Raw genomic sequence first — 16,611 nt, 5'->3', positions numbered from 1 at the left:
GTGCCCAGTATTGACATAGAGCCCACAAGCAAAAAAACTGGATTTTAGGCCTCAATTTTTGCTGAGAGGCAAGACCGAGGAAAAAGGAAAGAGTACAAATGAGTTTTAGTGAGTGAGATATTAAGTTTGACAGAAGCTGCCAAGCTTGTTTAGTTGTGCTCTTACCTGAGTGTGTTTGTGCTTTAAAGTGATCGGGTTGGATTGATCTTCGTGAAATTTTTGGATCTATTGAAGAAGAAAAAAAATGTCTGAAAGGTGGTGCTACAACACCAGGAAAAGGAGTAACAAATTAAAAAGAATGATGAGTGCGGTAGAAAGGACAGAAAGGTGAGAGGGAGCGCATTGCGCAATAACGCAAGGGGGGAACGGCGAGGATAAGACAGAACAGATCCTGCGTGTCCATGTTGTATGGGTTTGTCTCGTGATCTTCTGTGGGATGCCGCTGTCACCCCGGCTGTGGCGAGCTGCTGCGGTGCTCCTGCAAGCTTCAAAGACTGCAGGCCTGCCCGCAGCCCTAATTAGAGGGTGCCTGCTTGGAGCTGGGGACAAGCTAGCGGAAAGTGTGCGCAAGTGCACACACTATACGCTTCAGTAGCAGCAGGCTGACATGGATGAAGGGAGGGATAGCATCCTACTCTCATCTATCCCACAGTAGTCTCTCTTTCCTAGTCTATCTGTTTGTGTCTGTCTCTGTCAATCCACGGCCCAGGCCTGGAAGGAAATCGTTAGTGCTGTAGATGTAGCCTATCTGGCATGGTAGCGAGGGAGTCTGGGCCTCCAGACTGTATATTTCTCTAGGCCCCTCACCCTTTTTAAGGCAAGTTTAGACAGAGATGTGGTCTGGTGGATGGTGCATGTGCTCCGACACATGGCCCATATATGCTTATATGAGTTCAAATCCTGCATGAGCAATTTTCAAGTTTTGTCAACATTACAATATTATTGCAAAACAATTTTTAAAAACAAAGTTTAAAATTTTGTTTTAGCAAATACTGTACATTTCTGTAATTTCTAATACAGTATCATCATATTGCAAACCTCAAAAACAGACATTGTATATTGAAGGACAGCTCATTTCAAATCAGTGAGCCCTGAAACCGGAACATATTTACATTTTTAGCGAATTATTGGGAGGCCATGCCCATGACACACTTTGATAGATCACCCAAAAATTAAAATTCTGTTATTAAAGGTGTCATGAACTGGCTTTAATTTTGTTTATATATATTTTTGTCTGATGTCAAATTATGATGTTACATTCAAAACCATCATAATGAATAAGTAATAGATTGTTTTCTACAGTGGCTTTGAGGCTCTCTCCTGGAACAATCGTTTTGATGGGCGTGCCGCACCGAAGACTTAGAAGTAAATGCCCACGGCTAGGATTGGATAAGATTTGCATATTTAATGAGCTTCAACTCCCCTGTCAGTACACCTATGGGATTGTTTTGAAAGCATATGGGGAAATGGCTACCGGAATGAATCACCCACAGGGCTCGCAAAATGTCTTCATCAAACAAACACAGTGATTTATCTCTCATCCACCCGTGATTCATTGGAATGTTCTTTTTTTTATTACTTGGCTTGCATGATCGGTGGATATAACCGCAAACCGCAAACACCGCAAACACACACACACACACCCTGAGACATTAGGCTTTGTGAGCCCTGGCCCATACATATGCAAGTCTGATCCTGAATCGCAATGAACCAACAACACCACAAATAAAGGATTCTTCAGCCTTTGACAGCATGCTAAGGTATTTTCCTTTTCAGTTATTTTCAGTACACATTAATCAATAGATATCAAACAAACTGTAACAATGCAATACTATCACATGTTAAAGGTGCCCTAGAATGATTTGAAACAATATGTTAAATTGTTCTCTGATACCTACATAGAGAGTATGTGGCTTATTTAAGGGCAAAAATTGTGGGCAGATACAGTTTTACAGGTCCATTTTATAGCCCTAGAAATTGTCCCTAGGATGTAATGCTCTGTTTTTGCCTTATTTGGAAGAGTCATGGATATTAATGTTGTGCTCTGCTCTGATTGGCTTATTTCAGGAGCTCACAGCAGTTCAGTTGTTCAGCGAAGGCTTGTGAGTCCTGACAGAACACAGACCGACTGAACAACACTTTAAGCAGAACATCTCAAATGGAGATTGATAAAATGCAGCTTACTTGTTTATTGGTCTTTTCAGATCATCCGCGCGCGAGAAATCGTTTTTGTGCAGTTGCCAGATTTCAGTCATTTAAAGGGGGGGGGGGGGGGGTGAAATGCTGTTTCATGCATACTGAGCTTTTTACACTGTTAAAGACTTGTATTCCCATCCTAAACATAGACAAAGTTTCAAAAACTAATGTTGGACGTTTGATGGAGTATTTCTGTTTCAAAAATACTCCTTCCGGTTTCTCACAAGTTTCGGAGAGTTTTTTTCGAGTATGGGTCGGCTTGACGTCGATAGAGCGGAAGGTCCTTGTATGGGCCGTACGGGCTCTTCTCCCGGAAGGGTGCGCGCGCGCGTCACTAGAGCGAGACAGGAAATGCACGGCCATAAACACTCTCTCAAGGTGCAGATCCAGTCATCCGTGAACACATCCCCAATGCTTGCATCACGGTTGGGTTTATGTTGAGAAGCACCTTTTTTTTCCCCTAGTGTTTTTCATGCACGAGATTTAAATAAGAAGTAGGAGGCAATGGTGTTTGAGACTCACAGAATGTGATGTCCATGTACTAAACTCTTATTATTTCACTATCGCAAGGTTAATTCAATTTTTCATTCTAGGGCACCTTAAAAAAATAAAAATACTCACAAGTGTTACTTCGTTCAATCATGTAATCTCATCTTGTCTGCAAATCCATTCTCTTGTTTACAAACAAATACGTGGTGAAATGAAAGAACAAATGTGCAGAGTCTTGTCCACGTGAGCTGGATATTCATTAAAAATAAAGTTCATCCATGCATCCATAATATTGGAATCTGAATGAAGCTTATGTGGCATTTTTATTGCTTAGACGTTCAATGCATTTTAGCCCTATGTAGACTGTCAGGTAGGAGTCAGGTACGTCAGGTGTCAGGCGAGTGGGAGGGGCTACAGAATCAGGCGTTGTTCATCTAATGTTGAGGCGGTGACTTCCACACGATGACGTCAAAGTGTGGCATATTCTGAGATCGATCGTTTGCTGGGCCTGGTGTCAGAAAAAGTTTTTCTTTTACTATCAAAGAAGTTTTTAGTTCTAAAACTTACAGGATATTCTTGTATTACCAAGACCTTTTATATATCAAAAGCTCAAGCTGATTTCTCAATTCAGGACCCCTTTAATACTAAACCTCATGTCATTCCAAACCACTGGAGTCATATGGATTACTTTAATGATGTCTTTACGACCTTACATTTCTTTTCTACATTTCAGATTTCATTAAAAAGATCTTCATTTTCTTCATTTGATTGTTGGGGAAAGATTCTTTGAAAAGTAATGCATTACATTATTGAGTTAATCCCTTAAAAAGTAACTAGTTGCATTACTTAGTTACTTTTAAAGAAATGTAATGTGTTAAGTTACTTTTGTGTTACTTTTTCTCACCTAGACAGGGCTTGTTTTTTTTTTTTTTTATAACATAAAAGTTATATTTTTAGGCAAATATAAAGAACCTTTCTCACCTAAATTTTAATAATCTTTTAGTGTTTTGAAATCAGCCATCCCTATATAAGTTGTTATTAATAAAAAGAAAATTGCACACAAAAACTATTCTCGTTGCTTCATAAAATGATTGTAGAACCACTGTAGTGAGATGGACTTTTTTAACAATGCAATCTTTTTTTTAGCAATCTTTAGTGCCTTTTATGGGTTGTGCAAAGATGAACAAAGGTCTTACGGGTGTCCAGCGACACGAGGGTGAGTAATTAATGACAGAATTTTCCTTTTTGGGTGAACTAACCCTTTAAGACGCGTTTTAAAAGTCAATAAACAATCACTGTTGTGAACATCAAGCACTGTAAAAAAAAAAAAAATTGCTCCAATTGAAAATTTTCTAGTGACTGATCACATCTAAATTTTTCAGTTGGCCGAACTGAAATTCTGTGAATTAATACATTTTTCAGTTGGCCAACTTGAAATTCTGTGAATCGATGCAATTTAAATCACAGGAATTCAATTTGGCTAACTGAAAAATTTAGATGTGATCAGTCACTTGAAAATTTTCAATTGGAGCAATTTTTTTTTTTTTTTACAGTGAGAGGAAGGGAGTTCCATAAGCGGGGGGGGGGCAGCATAACTAAAAGATCTGGCACCCATGATAGTTATTAGAATACAAGGTACCACCACAAGAGAAACTGAAGATGAAGATCTGAGAGCACGTGAAGGAGTGTAAACATGAAGAAGTTGAGTAAGGTTTTGGGGTGCAAGATTATGAGGTGCCTTTAAAGTAAGTAGCAAGATCTCAAATTCAACTCAATACTTTACTGGGAGCCAGAGCAATTGCTGAAGGAAATGTCTATAAAATGCATAGTTCATCATTCCAATAAAGGTTTGTGTAGTATTCTGATATTGCATTTGAATGGTTTTATTAATTGTGATGAATACTGAATCTTTTTTGTGCAAGTGAGATGAGTAAATACATGCATGCTCACATTTAGTCTAGAACTACAACAACCATCATATTTACACAACATCTCTGCACTCACGATTACTCTTAACATAGGGACAGGAGAGCTGTCAGTCAATGAATGGGAAAACAAAGTAACTTATGTTACTTATTTGAAAAACTAACTCAGATATTTTGTTGTAAATTTGAAAAGCAATGCACTACTTTACTAGTTACTTAAAAAGTAATCTGATTACATAACAAAAGTTACTTGTAATGCGTTAAACCTAAAACTGTTAATTTGTGTTTCAAAGATAAACGAAAGTCTTACAGAGTTTGGAACTACATGCAATCAATTAAGTAAAATATATAAACATCTAAAAGTCATGTTTTGTCCTAATATTTAATATAAGATATTAGACAGAAGACACAGTGTGAAAATATAGCAATTAAAAAGTTACGTAATTTGTCATACATTAAAATTCTGACCCCACACATTAAAGTCATTGTGTCTCTAAATGGCTATTGTTCTCATTCTCCTTACTTTCTTGTATTTTATGGTGAGCTGAATTTTGTTTCTTTCCTGACGAAATGACTCACTAACCTCGTAAACTTATCTTGCCTCTCACCCAATTTGTGGATTCATTCTTCTTATTGTGGCTTCAAATCCACTAAATTAATTATGCAGCATTCCTACTGGAAATATTGTGGCATCTTTGGGCCCCTAGAATTATTCCCACCTTTCACCCCATTAGCAATGGCCCTCAGCCTACAGCTACAGGATATAGTCAGTTTGTGGTACCTGGTTATTTCCTCAGTTTAATGATTTAGTGAACACCAGAGGATTACTGCAACATCCTTTCATCATTCCTTAAAATACTGTCATTCCACAACTCTGTCTCAGTTGCCCTCTTTAGTAAGCCATTAGCACACACTGTGACGATGAATCAGTTCATTATCATGGCCACATCTCTGCCTGGACTGTTAAATGCTGTTTATGATCAGCACAGCAACATAGTGGTCCTTTTTTTTGCTAATTTTAACCTCTTCCCTGTCTGTCTTCAGGTCCCCTCACATTCCCTGTCTCAGCTATATACAGAGGGAGACCCACAGGCCTGCAGTATAGCTAATCTGACCACAGGTAAACACTGTCTTACCACAGACATGCTCACTTAGCGCTATAATGGACAAAAATACCACACTGCAATGAATGCACACTCACACGTCAGTGTACACACATACACCTTAAAGCAGACTGACTGTTTGTTGCTCTCAGAGAGAGCTTATATCATTCAGGGTTTTCCAAGAAACACCACAACTTGATTCATGACACATTTTCTGTCCTCATGGTTTGTGTATATATCCTGTGCCTTACAGTAAATTTTCCCATAGTGCATGGGTTTGAAAGGTGAGTAAGGGACAAAGAAAGGATTTACGCAAACACAAAATTAGATGAGTGATAGTGATGGGGACGGTTAGGATATTTACAGCCAGCTAATATTTGCGTACGTATGAGATTTACTGTTATTTCTTTATTTCATCGTTTAGCAATAATCAGTTAGCATGTCCTGCAATTATATATTTGGACTGACTTTCTTCTGTGGAACAAAAAACAAAAATCAGTATTCAGATGATTCATATTTAAAACTTTCTATTCATCAATTATTATTATTTTATTTTATTTTATTTATTTATTTTTTTTGGGGGGGGCATACAGTTTCCACCTAAATATTAAGCACCACAAATGTTTTTAACATGAATAATAATCAGAAATATTTCTTCAGCAGCCAATCATCATATTAAAATGATTTCTGAAGGATCATGTAGACTGGAGTAATGATGCTGAAAATTCTGCTTTGGCAACTCTTTAAATTACAGTTTAATATATATATATATATATATATATATATATATATATATATATATATATATATATATATATATATATATATATATATATATATATAAGATACAAGAGTTATTTTAAATTGTAAAAAATATTTCTTAATATGAGCTTTTTTACTGCATTTGTTTTTTTTTGTTTTTTTTTATTCAGCCTTGCATTAGAGACTTACATTAGAGACTTAAAAAAAAAAAAAAAACAGTTAAGATTTTTGAAGAATGTTTCTGTTTTTGTCATTAGATTAAATATCAATGGTGTCCAAAACAAGATTATGGACAAAAATATTCACAATTTCTCTTATTTGTGGTCCACAGAGGAAAGAAGATCATAAGGCCTACAGGTTTTGTAACAACATTAGGGTGTGTAAATTATGACCGTAGTACGGTGGCCCAGTAGTGCAGCTGTACTAAATTAAACCAAAACACAACGAAATTTCCACAACACAACGGAAACAAGGTAGCCTACAAATCTAGACGCACCCTAGCGGCAGCAAATCTAATTTGCCGCGAGAGTGTTGTCTAGCAACTCTAAATTCATTTCTGAGCTGTAAACGCCAAACTCTGGTCACGCCAATCACATTGGCCCTCATTTATCAAAAGTGCGTACACCAAATTTCCAGCGTACACCTTGCGTACACCCAAACCCACGGTGACTTTGAGATTTATCAATATGGACGTTGGCGTACGGCACGCTCAAATCCTACGCCAGCTCAGGAGGTGGTGTACGCACGTTTGAGTTAGTGGGAAAATGCGCAGAAAAGCAATTCCTAACATCACAAAACGCACTGACAAGATATGCTATATGACCCACTGTTAAAAACCACAAAAACAACATTCATAGTTTATTTTTGTGCAACATGAACGTCAATGTTTAATTTTTGTGACTTTACCAAAGCGTTAGATTTGTAGGCATATGTATTCCTCCAGTCGCGATCCTGTGCGCTTTATCTGACGTTTCAGGCCCGCCTGGCTCAGCAGCTGCGCACGGACTGGGACTAAAATAATTCAGACTGACAAAATAATAAAAATGACCTTCTTCTTTTAAATAATAATAAAATCAATAAAAACGACATTCTTCTTCTAAATAACAAGCGTCATTAAGAATAATAATCATAATAATAAAAAGAAGAATCTTACAAATTGTCATGTAATTATTAATGTGAATTAATCTTACTCCACATCACATCATCATCACTATTGTACACCCCAATACATGTGCCGTGATACGAAATTAAATACTATTTTTTTCAAAACGTGCTGTAAAATAATGCAGTGATGGTAATTTATCATCCAAACAGCTATTTAAACTGCTGGAGTGCGCTTCTCAATCTCCACACTATTAACAGTACTCGTTATTTGTGTCCATATTTTGTTTTTGTAGGTGCCTTTAATTCCACTCTTTAAACTCCCAAATAAAACAATTTCGGGTTTTTTTTTCAATTCCCTGGTGATCTCGATGGGCGCGCGTCTCAATCATCTCAATAGGATCGTCAGTGATCAGGGAGTCAGCCCATTGACTTATGCCCTAATCAGTGCCCTGACTAGTGGACTAGTGAGATGATTGAGCGCGCCCGATCTCCACGTCGGAGAAGTTTCGCTTCTTTGCCGTCTTCTGTTTGTCCATGGCGTAAAATGAGGGCGTGGGGGAGGCAGAGACTTGAATATATAGGGGCGTGTTATTCTAATGACGATCGTTTTCAGCCGCCGCATTTATCAAGGGCAGGTATTGCGTACACCTGGATTGCAGAGGTACGCACAGCTTCATAAATCAGGCGGTGAGAGGAGTGTAAGCATAATCTTACGCCAACATATACACCAGTTTCTACGCAAGATTGATAAATGAGGGCCATTGTGTATAGAGTCGGTGGGTGTGGTTTAATGACGGCCGAGTTGCGCGTGCGTGCTACTAGTAAACACAGAAACTGGTGAACGGCGGTCTTTCGAATCAGCTTTGACCGCGACTCTGGAAGACTTGGAGTTAAGCTTTTCTCTGAGAAAAGAACAAAGAACGGCACTGAAGTCATTCTTAAAAAGGGAAGATGTGTTCTGAGTTTTGCCGACCAGATATGGCGAATGTTTAATCTATCAACGAGCTCTGCTTCACCTTCGTTGCTCTGCTTGGTTGTAGCGCTATCCAATTGTACACGCCACGCAGAGGGAGTTTGAAAGACAACCGTTTATCCCGCCCCTCGGATTGAGCCCTGTCAATGGTGAGTTTCCAGACCAAACATCTTGATTTGGGTCAGGCTTGTCAGGCTACACAACGGAAAGAAGGCACAACAAACAAAATTGCCACAACACAACAGAAACAAGGCACAACACAACGGAATCGCCATGGACAATACAACGGAAATGAGCTCTCGTAGTGCAATAAAGTTAGTTTCACTTGCCATTGCTCTATAGATTGGCCTGTCTTACAAAGATAGAAACACTACGATCAGATTTAAGTGTGTAACCATTGTATATTGACATGAAATATCAATTGAAAATCACTTACAGGCATTATAGCTGCATATTTATACTCGAAAACGCACACGGTGTCATGGCGCTTAATGCCCAAGGGAACGTCTGCCAATTCCCCCATGCAGTTGAAACACATAATTTGTATGAATTCAAATTACTTTTAAAAACAGACATGTTAAAATTCCACAGCTTTCCAAACAGACTCAATGCATAACATTGGAAATTGAACATTTAAACAAAACAACAAAAAAGTAATTTTAATTCTATAAACTATAAGTTTCAACCACTTGGTGGAATTGGCAGACATTCCCTTGGGCATCAAGCGCCTTGATCGGGAGTAAAAACGTTCACGGGTATAAATATGCAGCTATAATCAGGCTATGCATTTAGGTTATTTTTCAATTGATATTTCATGTCGATATACAATGGTTACACACTTAAATCTGATTGTAGTGTTTATATCTTTGCAAGACAGGTCAATCTATAGAGCAATGGCATGGAAAACTAACTTTATTGCACTACGAGAGCCCCCTCGTGGTCGGGAGCATTTCCGTTGTGTTGTGCCTAATTGTTTCCGTTGTGTTGTGCCTAATTGTTTCCGTTGTGTTGTGCCTAATTGTTTCCGTTGTGTTGTGGCTCGTTTCCCTTATGTTGTGCCTAATTGTTTCCGTTATGTTGTGGTGATTTCGTTGTGTTGTGCCTAATTGTTTCCGTTGTGTTGCGGCAATTTCGTTGTGTTGTGCCTAATTGTTTTCGTTGTGTTGTGGCGATTTCATTGTGTTGTGGTTTAATTTAGTACGGCTGCACAACTGGGCCACCATACTACTAATAGGCTATTTAAATTTTGGGGTGAACTGTCCCTTTAAATAGATACAAAAAAGACAACAAATAATTATGCAAATAGTAAAGAAGACATGCTATAATTAAAAGAAATAGATTGTAAAGAACAGCTGTTCTAATGAACTAGCCAAGAGGTAATATTAATTGTTCTATCAGACTAAAATGAGTTGAAAATCCACTTATATTTTTGGATATCTATAAATGATCAAACTTTTATTTCCGCATATAGATATGGGTGGAGGTGTTCTCTGCAGACTCACAATTGAAAGTCGAATTCACAATAGGAAGGAAAGTGGAGGGGACTCATTGAACAAACTTCATGTTCACAAAAAGATTAAAATCTCAAGGAAGTAATAATGGCAACTCCCATGCAGCCGTTGGAACTCATTGGTACTCTTGTGCTAGCGTGTGCTAACAGTCCCACCTCAGCCACAATTTGTCATCAGTAGCGATTTAAAACAGGCAAACGCAATCAGTGACCAGTGTACAGATGCACTGAAACCAAAACATCGCTCTGTGATCTTCGCAGATTTTAAATGTCAACAGCGGGGGTTCAATCACGCTAGTTTTAATACTTCTGTAAGAACAACAGAATTTACCGGAATTGCAATTTAATCAGAAGTTATAATAATGACTAATAGTATTGTCTCCTGCGCTTCAGTCAACATATATTTTATCTCAACCGAAACACCCTTCCTGGACAAATTATATGTTAGAGAGGGGTAAAGAAGAGGAAGAAAATGAGACCAAAAAAAAAAATTCAAAGGCTTTATAAAATAACATGAAGAGAAGATTGAACGAGAGATTGAGGGAGAGGGGAAAAGCCTGAGAGAAGAGATTAACAAAAATAACCTGAAACTTAAATTAAGTTTGTGGATGAACTATTCCTCTAACACAGTAATATTACAGTCTATGAATGCATATGGAAAGTTCTGGAAATTAAAGGTATAGCCTGAGTGGGACTGATCAGTGATGTTATATGAGCGAGAGCCAGAATCACTTGCATCGCTCAGCACTCCGGCCCAAAAGTGCACATTCCCACATCCCAGCGCACCACTTTAAAGAGTGTCCCGGCTGCTCTGGTTCGCCACTCCCTGAGGAAACTGCAACTCTGAAACGGCAAATATCAATACATTCATTATGCACTTTATATTTATACATTTATACTCATGCTTTTATATAATCCTTGTATTTTGTTGCTAATAGTATTTTTAGAGAGGACTTGCAAGGCCGCACTAGACTGGCAGAGAAACTGTATGTTTGTCAAGTGGGTATGCAAGACAGAGAGAGAGAGAGAGAGCGAGAGAGGGAGAGATTTGGTCCAGTGTGGTTTTTAAAGGGCAAATGCGATGGGCGCCCTGGTCAGTTCAGTGCACAGCTGTGTAGGAAAGAAACAGCCTCAATCCAAGCCAGCTGTGGCTGCTGGTGTGCTGCTGGCACAAGGCACATGAACCCATCTGTAACAATCTAATGAGTTTCTCACACCATTTAAAAATAACAAAACTAATGACTGGAATGGCAATGAAATTTGAATGAAATGGCAAGTAACACACTGAATTACCCGGCTAATGTTCTCAGAACTTTGGTTACAGTTCTGGCAAAGTTCTTTCAAATATAGAAACATTCTTCCAGTAACGTTAATAGAACATTCATTCAAAGTTATCTGGTTTTTAACAATGTTCTCAAAACGTTAGCAACAAAACATTATTTATATAAAAAAAATTATCTAACATTTTTTTAGTTGAAAGTTCATCCAGCATTTTGTACATGCTTTTTTCGGAATGTTCAGAGAACATTCAAAAGTAACATTCTCATAATCTTTGCAAAATTAGAACATGGTATGTTCCCTTAAAGGGGCTATACTATGTAAGAATTGTCATGTATTAATCGCTTTTTTTATTGACAATGTACGAACAGCTAGTAATGCGTTTAAAAAAATGAGACTTTCCCTGACTGGTTGTCTATGAAAGCCTGTAGACGGATTTCGGGTTTCACAACAAAATTCTTACGTGACTCTTCCTCAGCAGTGGATGTGACTGGATAACTGGACTAACCAGTGGACCAATTTCATTGTACAGCATCTCAAATGTTGGTTTGAGCCAAAGTCAGAATGATTTGGTATAATGGCATCTCAGAAGTATCTCACATGATTGTATTCCCAAACAAATGGAAGATAAAATGGCTGTTTATTGCTTTTCGTCTGTGATGTAGGAAAAAAAAGAGCCACAGTGGCTTCCTCAATTGTAGTAACTTCCCTTTTTATTACAGATATTTTGTACTAATATACCAGGAAGTGGCGGTTTTGTTCTCTTGAACACAAGAGATGTAAACGCTGCTTTATTCACAAATGTGATATTCTAATTCTGCACATAAATTAAATAAGTCGCAACTTTGGATTAAAACATGGCTATCGTCAGGCTTTTTTATTTACAACAAAATAAGCTAAAAGCCAACACAAAATATAATAGCATTGGATTATGACAATATAATATGTAACAATAAAGATTACAGTGGCTTCATAAATTAATTAAAAACATAAAAAAGCAAAACACACCTGATGCACATTCTTTATTCTTCATTTTTAAGAAGTAAAGTTTAAAAACCTTGCTGTATTTTTGTGTTGTTAAATAAGAGAAGGTACACCATCTTGCACCCGATATATTTACAAATATGGAATACACGACTTTAACTCGTAAATACGAGCATGACAAATAAGCTGCTGGCTGCAGTTCACTTAACGTAAAAGACATTTTGAACATTCAGAGAACATTCATAGCTTAATACGAATGTTAATGCAACAAGGTATGTTGTTATGGAAGTAGGAGGAGGGATCTGGCGAACGCTTAAGCACTTTAATTACAAATAAGCACAAAACGATAGTAAACCGAGGACGACTGCCGCACACACATAAAAAAACAAAAAACAAACATAAATACAGGCCTGGTCCTCTCTTGTCCTTTACTGTTGCCACTCCTCCTTTTATACTTCCATAGCACCTCCGTGAGAGATACGAGACCGGCGTGGCGTAGAGGTGACGTTCATTATCAGGCACCTGGGGTAAGGACAGATGAGGCAAGAGAAAAAGAGACGAAAGCATGTGGAGCGACAGAGACTAGAGAGGATAAGAAAAAATTTAAATAATATAATTTAAAATAAAACACACTGCCATCTGGTCCCCCACCAGCTGGGCTTATGCAAGAAGGATATGGGAACCAGCGAATAGTTAAACACAAATAAACACAAAATGAAAGTAAAAGCGGCAGCCCCTCACGGACGACTGCTGCACACACATAATAAAACATAAACAAAACAGCTGAGCTCAGCATCTTGGGACATGTGGTTTTCACCTCACAGCCGGTGGAAAAGAATCGGGATAGGACTCAGGCAGAATTCATGTTGATGGATGCGATTATTAACGTTACTAGTATGAAGCAGAGCAGGACCGAATGTTGAGGGAGCTGAGCAAGGCCGCTGGAGCAATTGTTACGCAAACCCACGATTCGCAAGCCACGGGACTTTTATTATGAAGGGACACATTCGCGGGTGCCATTTCCGCTTTTCCGGTCCTGAGTATGAGGTAACGCTGCTCTGTTAATCATATCAGATACATTTAAGTGTGTTTAAAATTATGTTATGACGTTACTCTGTGCGTTTGCTCACACTGCTAAGAAAGAATAAAGCTTTTCTGCCAAATAAAACTGGAAACCTAGGGTAACGCAGATATGACACTGACAGGCGACTCCCTCACACGTCCCAGCTCCTCGGTTAAAATAGAAATTTTCTTACAATTTACAAATAGTTGGAAACATTTGGGATATTGTAAGAACTCAACTGAACAAAACATAACACTGGCCTGGTGGTTTTTGGATATTTTACTGCAAAAAATACTACATAGTGCACCTTTAACTGTTGTCACTCCTTTTAATGCTTATAAAGCACCTCCGCGAGTTTAGATTCAAAATGCATTATTTATTTTTTATTGCAGAAAATACCATTTCATAGCCGATAAAAAAATTCAGGTACTGTACATTTTTGCACTTCACTCATAATTGGATGAGAGCCTTCTGTTGAATCTCGACCTATGCAGTTTCAGGGTACGCTTACATCAACAATGTACTAAAAATTTAAACGTTTTTTCTTTGTATAGATGACAATGTTATCAAAACCATCTCCATTCACATGGATCCACGAAAACACTGTATTATGCATGCCAGGCCAGTAGTCGGCGATGTCACTTTGTAAAGAAAGACTACGCACCTGCACACATATTCTCTTACAGAGCACTCGCGCCAAACGCGCATACACTAAACGCGTATTTTGTGAATGCCTTGACTGTTTTCACAGATTCACATTTTTGTACTTTACATGGAGAAGATACCAATATCATTTTCAAAAACTTGAACTTTTTTCAAAAGTTTTTTTTTGTAGTCCCCCAAAATGGCGTTGTCGTGTAAACAAACGGCAAAACCGCAAAAAAGCATTTTTTTTGTTGAAAACGGTGTCTTGTAAACCACCCCTCAGTGTCCGTGCAGTAGTTCTCTCAATGGACAAGTTTGCATTACCTCTAGAAGTTCACATTATCAAAGAGTTTAAACATTTATTGACAGGTTGTCTGTAAATGTTTAACCTGTAGAATAAAGGGAAGAGGGCAGAGAGAAAGAATGAGTGAGAGAGAGAGCACGAGCAAGTAAGCAGTATAATCAGCTCTGTGGCTGGACTGGCCTCTCGTAGCCCTTCCTTTCTGATAGCAGCACAGCCTCTGGTCCACTGAACTCTGAATTGCAACACTACTGAAAAAAGCAAAAGAGGAGGGAAAAAAACACAAACACAATGCAAAACTGTTTTACCCTCATTTTCCTCAGAAATGAGTCAAGAAATAGTTATGAGGCAATGTAGTCAGCATAGCATAGATATCATTTTAAATGTATTTTAGTGTATGTGACAGACAGTCTAGTGTACATGCAGTGAGGGTCATTTGTCATGGAGAGGCACAGTGTTTGTGAACCTGGAATCAATTATTTCTAGCCAGTACCAAGACAGGTTGATCACTGCATAATTGTATTAAATTATGGACTAGTCTCTATGTGTGTTAAGCATTATGAATATGCACTTTGATTGAAGAAGAGCTGATTGTCTGATTGCTGTAATGACATGTTGTGTGGATAATCGTCACAAACAGCATAACAGACAGTATTTAAAAGCTTCAGACAGCGCTCGATATAAAACTATAATGATTGATATTAAAATGAGAAATACCAAGTGCACCTCAAAAGTACAGACGGCTCCAGTAGCCCATCAGGGGGTCTGTCCAGCAGAGCAACAGGCTCGAGGGGAGTGATATTTACACTCCGAGACTCCAAACATACTCATTCATTGTTCATGTGTTTATTGTGTTGAGCACATAATTACTTTAGCTGGCTCCCAGAGATTTTGCTGATTGTTCATATTGTTTCATTGAATTGAATTTAAAATGGACCTAAAAAAAAAAACAGTCAGTGATTGAATATGCTTGCTAATGGAGAATATTCTGTAGTGCCATTTGTCAAAAAGGCCACAGAGTTCGCCCCTGAAGCGCCACTTCACAAGTCTGCCGAGTCAGTTATTTTCTTTTTCTGATGCTTTGATAATTTAACATCCCATAGATGTGATTTTACAGGAATAGTATGACTGCAATACAATTTTGGCTATGTTGACTACATCTGTGGCTAAAAAAAGAATCCATCCCTCAGATGAAAACAAAGGAAAAATACAATGGATTTCTTATGGTGGACATCTATGGGGCATATAGCCTAGAACCATGAAATTGAAACTGTTACACTGAAAGTATGATCCTAAACATTAAAGGAATTTGCACGGGACTGGTGTGATTGTCTGTTCAAAGTTATAATAATTCATGCAATGAGTCTGAAAAGCTGGCAAACTCGATAACTTTTAAGCATGCACTTTTTTTGTAAGGGGTCAAGCACACAAAAATGTATCTCAATCCATTGATGACCATTCAAAATTATCTGTATATAAGGAGAATATTTTTGCAAGCAACAATTAAAACATACACAGATAAGGCAAAACATTATGACCTAATAATGTGTTGGTCCCCCTTTTGCTGCCAAAACAGCCCTGACCCGTCAAGGTATGGAGTCCACTAGACTGAAGGTGTGCTGTGGTATCTGGCTCCAAATATGTTAGCAGCAGATCCGTTAAGTCCTGTAAGTTGCGAGGTGGGGCCTTCATGGATCGGACTTGTTTGTTCAGCACATCCCACAGATGCTTGATTGGATTGAGATCTGGGGAATTTGGAGGCCAAGTCAACACCTCACACTCGTTGATATGCTCCTTAAGCCATTCCTGAACCATTTTGCTTTGTGGCAGAGCGCATTATCCCGCTGAAAGAGGCCACAGCCACCAGGAAATACCGTTTCCATGAAAGGGTGTATATGGTCTGCAACAATGCTTAGGTAGGTGGTAAGTGTCAAAGTAACATCCACATGGATGATAGTCCGAAGCATCACACTGCCGCTGCCGGCTTGCCTTTTTCCCGTAGTGCATCCTTGTGTTCCATAGGTAAGCGACGCACAATCACCCGGCCATCCACATAATATAAAAGAAAATGTGATTCATCAGACCAGGCCACCTTCTTTCATTGCTCTGTGGTCCAGTTCTGATGCTCATGTCCACTGTTGGTGTTTACGGTGGTGGACAGGGGTCAGCATGAGCCCCCTCCCTGGTCTATGGCTATGCAACCCAATACACTACAAACTGTGATGCACTTACACCTTTCTGTCACTCCCCATGTGCATCAATGAGCCTTGGCCGCCCA

General features: G+C 38.5%; 1 long non-coding RNA gene across 1 annotated transcript in view; it reads left to right on the top strand.

The window, feature by feature from the left end:
• Positions 1-16,611, top strand: part of LOC137075201 (uncharacterized) — a 38,859-nt gene that overhangs the window by 4,873 nt on the left and 17,375 nt on the right. The window contains exon 2 of the long non-coding RNA XR_010905006.1: positions 5,655-5,730. This is a non-coding gene — a long non-coding RNA (uncharacterized lncRNA). The remainder of the gene's footprint in view (positions 1-5,654; positions 5,731-16,611) is intronic.

The sequence above is a fragment of the Pseudorasbora parva genome, chromosome 5, assembly GCF_024679245.1.
Source record: "Pseudorasbora parva isolate DD20220531a chromosome 5, ASM2467924v1, whole genome shotgun sequence".
Lineage (NCBI taxonomy): Eukaryota > Metazoa > Chordata > Actinopteri > Cypriniformes > Gobionidae > Pseudorasbora > Pseudorasbora parva.
The sequence above is the reverse complement of the archived record's forward strand: the minus strand, read 5'-3'. Positions and strand labels throughout refer to the sequence as shown.